The 12072-nt window shown below is 35.6% G+C and overlaps 1 protein-coding gene across 1 annotated transcript in view; it reads right to left on the bottom strand.

Moving 5' to 3' along the window:
• Nucleotides 1-12072, bottom strand: part of SLC38A9 (solute carrier family 38 member 9) — a 100666-nt gene that overhangs the window by 87578 nt on the left and 1016 nt on the right. The gene's annotated exons all lie outside the window — the stretch shown is intronic.

Genomic DNA, 12072 nt, shown 5'->3' with positions numbered 1-12072 from the left:
TGAGAGGCCTGCGTACCACCAAAAAAAAAAAAAAAAACAAAAAATGGGCAGAGGAGATAAACAGACATTTTCCAAAGAAGACATATGGGTGGCCAACAGGCACATGAAAACGATGTTCAACATCATCAATTATTAGGGATTATTAGGGATCAAAACCACAATAAGATATCACCTCACACCCATTTGAATGGTTATTATCAAAAAGGCAAGAAATAACACGTGTTGGTGAGGATGTAGATATAAGGGAACACTTACACACTGTAGGTGGGAATGTAAACTGGTGCAGCCCTATGGAAAACAGTATGGAGATTCCTCAAAAATTTAAGAATGGAAGTAGCATATGATCCAGCCATCCCACTTCTTGGTGTTTATCCAAAGAAACACTAATTCAAAAAGATATATGCACTCTTATGTTCATCACGGCACTATTTGCAATAGTATTGCAAGAAATATTTCCAAAGTACAGAAACAACCTAACTGCCCAATAATGAATGAATGGATAAAGAAGGTGTGGCATATACTTACAATGAAACACTACTCAGCCATAAAAAAAAAGATGAAACCTTGCCATTTATGACAACATGGATGAACCTTGAGGATATTATGTTAAGTGAAATAAGTCAGAGAAATAAATACTGTGTGATTTCACTTATATGTGGAATATAAAAAACAAAACAAATTAAATAAATAAATGAACAAACTAAACAAAAACAAATACATGGATACTGAGAATACTGAGTAGTGGTTATCAGAGGGAAAGGGGCAGAGAGAAGGGTAAAGGGGATCAACTGTATGGTGATGGATGGAAAGTAAATTTTTGGTGGTGAGCACACTGTAGGGTATACAGAAGTAGAAATATAATGAACAATTTTATAAGCCCATGGTACCTTAAAAACAAATCTATAAATAATACTAAATAAATAAAATTAGCAACCTTTATTAAAGAAATTAAGAGAAAATTAATGTACTAGAAGATACATCAGAAGAAGTTATCTAGAAAGTGGCAAAGAGAGAGAAAAAAAAGGCAGAAAATGTGGGAGAGAGGTTAAAAGACAAGAGATAGAATGAGAAGGTCTAACATGCACGTAATTGGTGAACCGGAAAGAGGAGATAGCAGAGGTAATATTGAAGAGATAATGGCTTAGGATTTTCGAGAATTCGTAAAAGATAATGATCTGCAGATTCAAGAAGTTTAATGAATTCAAGCAGAATCAATAAACAATATGTTACAGAGTTGGAAAAAAAAATTAAAATTCCAGACCAAAGGGGGAAAAGATCAAGTGAAGTTCTTGGAATTAAAGTGTTCTAAAGCCCTTGTATTGGCCAGATCAACATTACACTTTGATGTGATGTATGGTGTAATTTTAAAGGTAACTACTAACATAATAGAAAACAATATATAACTTATAATCTAGGAGAGGAAGAAAGGAGAATGTTAAAAAATAAATGACTTAAAGAAAGGTAAGAAAGGAGAAAAAAATGTAAAAGAAGTAGGACAAATAGAAAGCATAAAATAGATAAGATCCTCCCATTCTTTCTTAAACCCATGCTAATCAGGCTATCTTCCCCATCACTACACAAAACCTACTCTTATTAGACCAATGCCCTCCATATTGGTAAACTCAATTTCTCAGTCTTTAACTTGCTTGCCTTATCAGAAATATTTGCCACAAAGAATCACTCTCTTCCTTAATAAACTGATTCAACAGGGCTTCAGGTTTTTTCTATATCTCTCTGGTCCCTCCTCCTTTTCTGTCTCCTTTGCTCACTGTTAGCTCCTTGTCTCCCTTAAAATTGTAGAGTCTCAGGCTTCCCTGGGTGGCACAGTGGTTAAGGAATCTGCCTGCCAAGGCAGGGAACATGGGTTCGATCCCTGGCCTGGGAGGATCCCACATTCCACGGAGCGGCTGAGCCCGTGCGCCACAACTCCTGGGACTGCGCCCTGGAGCCTGCGAGCCACAACTGCTGAGCCCGCATGCCACAACTGCTGAGGCCTGCATTCCTAGAGCCCATGCTCTGCAGCAGGAGAGGCCACCGCAATGAGAAGCCTGTGCACCGCAATGAGTGGTGGCCCCTGCTTGCCACAACTAGAGAGGGCCCGCATGTAGCAGCAGAGGCCCAACACAGCCAAAAATAAATACATTTATTAAAAAAAAAAATTGTAGTCTCAAGGGTCAGTCTTTGTACTCTTCTCTATTTACCTCAATTTTTAGGTAATGTTATCCAATCTCATGGTTTTAATATCGTCACTTGTGTTATACAATACAGTAGCCACTAGTCACAAGTGATTACTTAAATTTATACTAATTAAAATTAAATTAAAAAAATTCAGTACCTGAGTCACTCTAGCCACATGTGGCTAGTGGCTACCACATTGCACAGTGTAGGTATAAAACATTTCCATCATTGCAGAAAGTTCTACTGATCTAGATAATGACAAATTTCACATTATATTTCTAGCCAAAACTTCTCTCCTAAATTTCAGACTTGCATATCCAACTACCAACTTAACATCTTTTTAAAAATTGAGATATAATTGACATATAATATTGTACTAGTTTTAGATGCACAACATAATGATTTGGTATATGTATATATCCAACTTAACATCTTTACTTGGATATAATAGACAAGTGAAACCTGTCAAAAACTGAACTTCTGACTTTTTCCTGAAAAGCTACCCCATGCATTGCTTTCCTGATTTCAGTTAATGGTATTTCCATCCTTCTAGTTGCTCAAGCTAAAATTCTTGGAATCACTCGTAACTTCTTTTTCTCAGTCTACATTCAATCCGTTAGGAAATCTTGTTGGCTTTCTTTCAAATATATCCAGACTCTGACTACCATCATTTGTTACCAAGATTTCTACAGTGGAGCTCTCTGTTTGTACCCTTACAGTTTACTTGCCACACAAGCAGGTAGAGAGTTGTAGAGTGGTATAGTAAGGAATTTGGCCTCACCCAGTTGGTTGTTACAACTGAGGGAAGTGCTATTAGCACCCAGTAGGTAGAGACTAGGGATGCTGCTAAAGATCCTACAATGCACAGGTTAGCTTCCTACAACAAACAATTACCTAGCCAAAAATGTCCTGAGACTGAGAAATCTGCCCTAAGGGGGAAAATAGGAGGCTGTGTTAGGGAAAGACAGGAAGGGACCTTATATGGTAATGGCAGTATTCTATTTCTTTAACTTGATTGTGGTTACATGGCCATTTGCTTTATAATTATTCAATATACGTATGTTCGATGCACTTTTTTGTAGGATGTTGTATTTCACAATTATTAAAAAAAGGGAACTCCATAAGATGAAGCAAACAGATTTTAACACAAAACCAAGTGCTTTACCTTTTATCCTCAACCTGTAAGTTACTATTATTACCTTCACTTTATAGAAAAGGATACAAAGCATGGAGAAGGTAAGTAATTGACTACAAAGTTAGTAAGTGGCAGAGTTCAAATTCAAGCCTACACAGTTTAAGTCCAGAGCCTGTATTCTTTGCCACTATGCTGTGCCGTTTTTCCTGTTCTTTGGCCTTTCCTCCTCTCTTTTATCTTTCACTTTTACTTCTCTTTCTTGTTACAGCCCAGACTACTCAACAAGTATAGTTTTATTATTGCTGTATTTGTTTAATGGAGTTTAATGTCCACTGATCTTATTTTTCTAATTGTAGCATTTTCGGCAAAGTAGAAAGAAAATGGCGTTTCTGAGGGAGAGTCCTATATTTGCCACTCACTACCTGTGTAATTTAAGACTAACCATTTAACCTCCACGAGACTATTTTCCCATTTGCAAAATGGAAATAATAACATCCTCTTCACTGGGGTGTTTGAGAATTAAATGACATGATGCATATTATACTTAGTACTTTGTAACGGGAAAATAAATGTTCAAATGTATTATTATTCCTTTCAAAAATCAAATAGGGCTTCCCTGGTGGAGCAATGGTTGATAGTCCACCTGTCGATGCAGGGTACACAGGTTCGTGCCCCGGTCCGGGAAGATCCCACATGCCGCAGAGAGGCTAGGCCCGTGAGCCATGACCACTGAGCCTGGGTGTCCGGAACCTGTGCTCTGCAACAGGAGAGGCCACAACAGTGAGAGGCCCATGTACCGCAAAAAAAAAAATCAAATAAAAATAGTTCTTTTTTTTAAAACATATGCAGCCTCTTGAGTTTTTTCCTCTTTTTTTTTAAATGAAAAATTCTTCTTAGTAACAAAGAGCTAAGCAAATATTGCCAACATGCCACTATGATGTGATAGAGATGTTGGTAACATGTTCTATTCCCCAGCATGTGTTTTCTTTTCTGTTTCTTTCCTTTCCATTTCCCTATTCTGCTCTTCTGTGTTTCTGTTCAACAATTAAGCCAAAGCTCTCATTAACTTAGTGCTACTGAAGATAAATAATGTTAAATAAAAATGTTAAAGTATTACCTTATAAGGTAATAATAGTAATTTTAACAGTAACTTTTCAAAAAAGGCAAAACCATATACAGTTGACCCTTCAACAATGAGGGAGTTAACTGTGCCTCTGCACAGTTGAAAATTGGTGTATAACTTGACAGTCAAGTATCTGCAATTCTGCATCTGTAGATTCAACCAATCATGGATGGTGTAGTACTGTAGTACATAATATTGAAAAAAATCCACATATAAGTGGACCTGAACAGTTCAAACCTGTGTTGTTCAAGGTCTACTGTATTACCATTTCCAATCAAGAAGGGCCTTATTTCTGTATCTTATAAAGAGTATGAACATAAAAATGATGATCTATTCTAAGATGAGGCAACTAAAATACTGAGTAATGGTAAACTCTGAACAATATATTCATCCAACAAGTTCTCAATGAGCCTCTACAAGGTACTTGGGTACTGAGAAAAACAGAAAAAAAAAAAGTCATGGTCCCTATCCTCAAGAAACTTAAAAAATATAATTTATGAAGTCAAGAAGTCAGGTAATTTGTCCTAAATCACTTAAATAATAAAACCAAGCAGGATGCTAATAAACGATTATGATTTTCTGTTCTTCATTTCACTTTTAGCTCATATCTACACCACTTGCTAGTCGTGGCTCCCAAATTAGCTCTGTAATAGATCAGTGCAAGATTTATTCTTTTAAGGTAAAAAGTTTAGTTGACTATTTGAAACATAGAGCCATATAACATATATATTCAAATGTGGAGCATCAGAAATGATCTTGAATATAAAGTATACACTGATCAATAGTAACTGTTACTAAAATCTCACTAAGATAAAAGGAACTGTGAGTAAGCTAAGTAGTTTCATCAGAACAGTTAGTTGATATGCAAAAACAGAAGCCTGATTTTTCAGTTCCTTTTTTAATGTAATAAAACTGATTAATAATTCAGTTGACTTCTTTGGTCTTAAGTTTTAAAACTAAAGGCAGAATTAAGAGTACTTTGACCCACTAATTTACAAGACTAGGATTGACAGTCCTATTAAATATCCTTAGTCTAAAACTGTCAATTTCACTAAATAAAACTTGAAAAAAGTATCTCCTGGATGTAATGAGTAAAAACATTCTATATAAAATATCAATGAAAAATACATTTTAAATTAAGGTGGGTATCTAAGATCAGCAACAACTCAAGGATGCCCACTCCTGCCAATTTTATTCAACATAATATTGGAAGTCCTAGCCACAGTAATCAGGCAAGAAATAGAAATAAAAGGATTCCAAATTGGAAAGGAAGTAAAAAGGTAACACTCTGCAGATGACATGACACTACACATAGAAAATCCTACGATGCCACCAAAAAAGTAGTAGAGCTAACAATGAATTCAGTAAAGTTGCAGGATACAAAATTAATATACAGAAATCTGTTGCACTTCTATACACTAAAAATGAATTACCAGAAGGGAAATTAAGAAAACAATCCCATTTACCATTGCATCAAAAAGAGTAAAATATGTAGGAATAAACCTATCTCAGAAGGCAAAACAACTATACTTGGAAAATTATAAGACACTGATGAAAGAAATTGAAGACAACATAAACAGATGGAAAGGTATACTGTGTTCATGGATTGGAATTAACATTGTTAAAATGACCATACTACCCAAGGCAATCTACAGATTATTGCAATCCCTATAAAAATACCAAGGGCATTTTTCACAGAACCAGAACAAATAATTTTAAAATTTGTATGGAAACACAAAAGACCCCAATAGCCAAAATAATCTTGAGAAAGAAGAACAGAGCTGGAGGAACAATGTTTCTTGACTTCAGACTATACTACAAAGCTACAATACTCAAAACACTATGGTACTGGCCAAAAAAACAGACAAATAGATCGACGGAACAGGATGAGAAAGCCCAGAAATAAACCCGTGCACTTACGATCAATTAATCTGTGACAAAGGAGGCAAGAATATACAATGGAGAAAAGATAGTCTCTTCAATAAGTGGTGCTGGGAAAACTGGACAGCCACATGTAAAATAATGAGATTAGAACATTTTCTCACACCATATATAGAAATAAACTCAAAATGGATTAAAGAACTAAATGTAAGACCAGAAACCATAAAACTCCTAGAGGAAAACATAGGCGGAACACCCTTTGCCATAAATCACAGCAACATATATTTTTGACCTGTATGCTAAAGCAGAGGAAATAAAAGCAAAATAGGACCTAATCAGACTTAAAAGCTTTTGTGCGGCACAAAGGAAACCACTGACAAAACAAAGAGACAACATACTGAATGGGAGAAAATATTTGCTAATGATATGACTGATAAGGGGTCAATACCCAGAATATATAAACAGCTCATACAACTCAACAAAAAAACAAGCAACCCAATTTAAAAATGGGCAGATCTGAATAGACATTTTATAAAGAAGACATACAGATGGCCAACAAGCACAAGAAAAGATCCTCAACGTCAGTAATCATCTGGGAACTTCAAAACCACAATAAGATATCACCTCACACCCATTAGAATGGTTATCATCAAAAAAGTGAGAAATAACAAGTCTTGGTGAGGATGTACATATAAGGGAACCCTTATACACTGTTGGGGGAATGTAAATTGGTGCAACCACTGTGGAAAACAGTATGGCCAATTTCTCAAAAAACTGAAAATAGAACTACCATATGACCCAGCAATTCCACTCCTGGGTATATATCTGAAAAAAAATGAAAACACTAATTCAAAAAGATACAGGTACCCCAATGTTCATTGCAGCATTATTTACAACTGCCAAGATACGGAAGTAACCTAAGTGTCCATCAACAGATGAATGGATAAAGAAGATGTGGTATATGTACAATGCAACATAATGCAAATGAAATTTTGCTATTTGCAACAACATGGATGGACGTGGAAGGTATTATGCTAAGTGAAATAAGTCAGACAAAGACAAATACTGCATGATATCACTTATATGTGGAATCTAAAAAATAATACAAACTAGTGAATGTAACAAAAAGGAAACAGACTTACAGATACAGAGAACAAACTAGTGGTTACCAGTGGAGCGAGGGAAGCAGGGAGGGGCAAGATATGGGTAGGGGATTAAGAGTTATAAACTATTATGTATAAAATAAATAAGCGGGCTTCCCTGGTGGCGCAGTGGTTGAGAGTCCGCCGGCCGATGCAGGGGACACGGGTTCGTGCCCCGGTCTGGGACGATCCCACATGCCGCGGAGCAGCTGGGCCCGTGAGCCATGGCCGCTGAGCCTGCGCGTCCGGAGCCTGTGCTCCGCAACGGGAGAGGCCACGACGGTGAGAGGCCCGCGTACCGCAAAAAAATATAAATAAATAAATAAATAAATAAGCAAGCTAGAAAGATATATTGTACAACACAGGGAATACAGTCAATATTTTAAAATAACTATAAATGTAGTATAACCTTTAAAAATTATGAATCACTATTTTGTACACCTGTAACTTATGTAATATTGTACATCAACTGTATCTCAATTAGGAAAAAAAGGAAAAGGAAAATAAATAAAGATGGACATGGCATAGGAATTAAAAGCTTGGAAAATAAACATATAGTAGAGAAGTTATTAACTTTAGAGAGTTTTAAAAATATCATCTCAATTTAAAAAACTAAATATTTTAGAAATTGAAAAGTTGACTGTCAGGAAGCCAGTACCCCTTCATCAAAAAGAATAACTTAAAGAACTTGGGGGAAATTTATAAAAGAAAATCTAAAGCACATAAAATAATCTATAAATTAATGTGTAAGCATTTGGAACTATTCCAAGCACTACTGAACTTTATATAGGAGTTTGCTACTATTATTTGTGAACTTAAACTAAGTTTAATGAAATGAGCTTAATGAAACTGTTATACTGTGGGAGGAAAAAGGCATAAACAGAATTGTTAAGAAATGCTAGAGAAAATTTTTAATATTGGTAAGCAGGCAGAACCTTATTGCTCTTAAATCTACAAAAACTGATGAAACCACCTTCAGAAGGTATTCATTTGTTTGAATTATACACAATGGTTAAATTGGGATATGGCCTATTCTGATTCTATTAAGTAGAATGTAGTGGTCAGCTCACATAAGACTGCTTGGATTTGAATCCTGGATTTACTGTGTGACTTGGGGCAACTTACTTAAATTCCCTAAGGGAATTTGGTTTGAGATTTAAATGAGATAATGCACATAATAATGTGACCGGTCCACAGTGAGTGCTCAATAAACATAGCTATCATTTTTATTATGAATTTAGTTCTTTAAAAGTAACTAGCAAAATTATATTTTGGCTTAATTTAGTGGCCTGAATAAAATCAGCTGACATATGTACGTCTTTAGCATAAAGTGAGTAAACCCAGTGAGGTAAGAAAGATAAAGAAATTGAGCTTCATAGAATTACTGTACTGTCACAAACAGAATAGACCTAAAGGGAAAGAATTCATTTCTGAAGAACAAAACAGTGTCACTTTGGAGAAAAACTCAGAGAAAAAGACAAGTCAATAGAAAGGTAGTGGAAGATGGAACTAACATTTATTTATTGAATGCCTACTACTGGCCTAATGTTTACATGTTGTTTAATTGCATCTAATACTTTAGGATTTGGGAAATAGGTATTACCTTCAAATTATTGATACAAAAAACATAAATAAATAAAAAACCATGAAGCTCAGAAGTAACTTGTCCTAAATCACGTAACTAATAAAGCCAAGATTGGGAATGAAACCAGGCCACTTTGATCCCAAACACTATTTCCCACTATAGTGGGATGTCTGCTTTAAAGAAGGAGGCAGGCTATTTGGAAGACAAAAGAAGCCTCTGAAAATCAGGTCCTGTTCAGTTTCGGAAACAAAAAAGCAGTAATACCTAGAATGACAAATGGCCTTAAACTCTTTAAAAACAAAGTTTAGGACTAGAAGAGTGAAGATATGTGCCCAAGTATCTGGATTACAAATTTAAAACAACACAGTTTTCTTGAAGCAAACTAGCTTAGATGAATTTGTTTCTCTTGATGCAAACTTCTTTGTCTCAAGGCTAGATATTCCCTTGGACAGCAATAATCCTTCCAGCAGCAGTGAAACACAGGAAAGGTCAATAGCCAAGTCAGAGTAGGAAAAAACATACCTGCTTAAACAATGGCAGAAAAAAACGGCTACACTTCTGACTTACTTTGTTAACCAATACTCTCCACTGTATTGGTTCCTAAACTAAACTGAGAATGTGGTTGAGTTTAGAAACAGGATTTTTTATGTCCTGGAGATGATACTTTCACTGAATATTGAATGTTAGGAAACCAGAAAAGAGGAAAATCTAGAAAGGTTCTTAGATTTCAGTCAGTCTTAACAAAAAGTGATAATCAAGGTTGGGGAAAATATGAAGGACATTCAGGAATTGACATAAAGTTTCCAGTTTAATCACATACATGTATTTGTCCTGGGCGAATCTGAAATCTTGTGGCATTGTCAAATTAGCTTTTTATTCCAAACAAGCAGAAAACTGATGATATTTCAATGATTCAAAATAAATCATGAATGAGTCCAAAGCTCCTAGTGCCTTTCAAAGATTTATTAACATTCAAGTAAATATGAAGAACTGTAAGGAAACAGATCATTTTCAGTTGCCTCAATTAGTCAAGTAACCTGAACTTCAAATTCCCCCAGAATGCTGTTTCAAAGGAAATTTGATACCTTTCTGAAAGTCTTGAGAACTATAAACTGAAGTTTGATGAATTAGGTTGAGAGGTGAATTGGAGTTTCATAGCTAATATTACTTAGATGGTAACACAGAATAGTGCTACCAATGATTAAGTAAAATTTTAAATATTCCTAAGCACTAATTTGCCACAGACTAACACTAATATAGGGAGTTAAATACAAAAAAATGACATAAACAGATATATTCATTTCTATTTCATTCAATCCTCTGATCTTTAAGACACTGAAGTCCCAGATACAAGATTATTAATGTCAAAGATAAGTCATTTAGTAATAAGACCCTTGGGCTTCCCTGGTGGCGCAGTGGTTGAGAGTCCGCCTGCCGATGCAGGGGATACGGGTTCGTGCCCCGGGTCTGGGAAGATCCCACATGCCGCGGAGCGCCTAGGCCCGTGAGCCATGGCCGCTGAGCCTGGGCGTCCAGAGCCTGTGCTCCGCAATGGGAGAGGCCACAACAGTGAGAGGCCCACGTACCGCAAAAAAAAAAAAAAAAAGAAAGAAAAGAAAAAGAGAAAGACCCTTATCATTTATTTTAAGATTGGTTTTAGTATGGGGTCTCAATATGAAAACAGCTTATTAACTTGTTTGCTGGTGCTTATGCTGAAGCATTTATCTCCATGAAAAGAACATAGAGAACAACCAAAGGAAGCTCCTAAATGTTATTTTTAAAAGTTATTAACTGTGAGCATCAGTATATCTCAAAGAATGTCAGCCCTTTCCACACTAGGTTCAGAAACTTTCTTTGACAATTCTTTGCAAAAGCAAACCTATAGTACATATGCCAAGATGCTAGCGACAATCTGCAATAAGGAGGTACTAGCTTTTGCCCAAAGAAATGGATTATGAACCCACCATACAAGTATTTATGAGTGAAAATTACTATTAACTAATACTTCTGCAAATGGTAGAGTTTTAGATACTATATTTACATTCAGTTCACCAGGCCAGGGGTTGATAATTTTTTTTCTGCAAAGGGCCAGATAGTAAATATTTTAGGCTTTGCCAGCCATATGGTCTCTACAACTACTCAACTCTGCCTGTAGCACAAAAGACAATGTATAAATGAGTAAGCATGGTTGTGTTCCAGTAAAACCATATAAAAAGTAAATACATTTGACAGTGGCCAAATTTGGTCATAGTTTACTCACCTCTGTAGTATGCCAATATCAAAGCAATTGGAACCATATCATTAAAAAGGCAGCCTTGTGAAAGCAGTTATGTATATGTATGTTCTTCTAGGTAAGTCTGTAACTTCTATAAAGTCCGGTAACAAACTTTATCTAAACCTCTTCCTTATGAATTGCTTAATGGTGAGCCAATAGGAGCCATAATATTCAAATTCTGATGTGACAGTTGGAACATGCTTCTAATCTGATCAATAAATCCTTCAAAAGGTGTTAAATTTGACAGTGCTGGAAGACAATGTGTTTTAATAAAGAAATTAGCAGTCAGAACAATGCAATGGCACCAAAGAACCTCTCCTCTCACACTGGGAACACTAAATGCTCTAGTTATGTTTAGGCAGTAGGAAAGAAAGAATACTGGCAAGTACTGAAATTTAAGTGTATTATAAAATGCTGGCTTGCTAGAAATTTTTATCTTCTTAATTTTTTCTTTACTTTTATGTTCGTATCTCTTAAAAAATACTATAAATCATTATTTTAATTTGTAATTCAGGTATTCCCATCCTCCTATGCTGTTTACCCTTTATTGTAACTATTTAGGGTATTATAAAAATCACAATAAACAGCATTATTTTTATGTATGTACCTGAGATATGCAGCATTTAAGACAGAAGAAATCTAAGGCTAAATGTTTTCAGAGCTCTAGTGGGCATACCGTAGGAAAGGAAAGGTGAACTTTATTTTCTTCGAGGCAAAGAAGCTATAGGTGACATCTTAGCTTGCCACCAACCT

Source organism: Leucopleurus acutus (assembly GCF_964270905.1).
Source record: "Leucopleurus acutus genome assembly, chromosome: 3".
Taxonomy (NCBI): Eukaryota; Metazoa; Chordata; class Mammalia; order Artiodactyla; family Delphinidae; genus Leucopleurus; species Leucopleurus acutus.
Note: the sequence above shows the minus strand (reverse complement) of the source record. Positions and strands in the feature narration are given on the sequence as shown.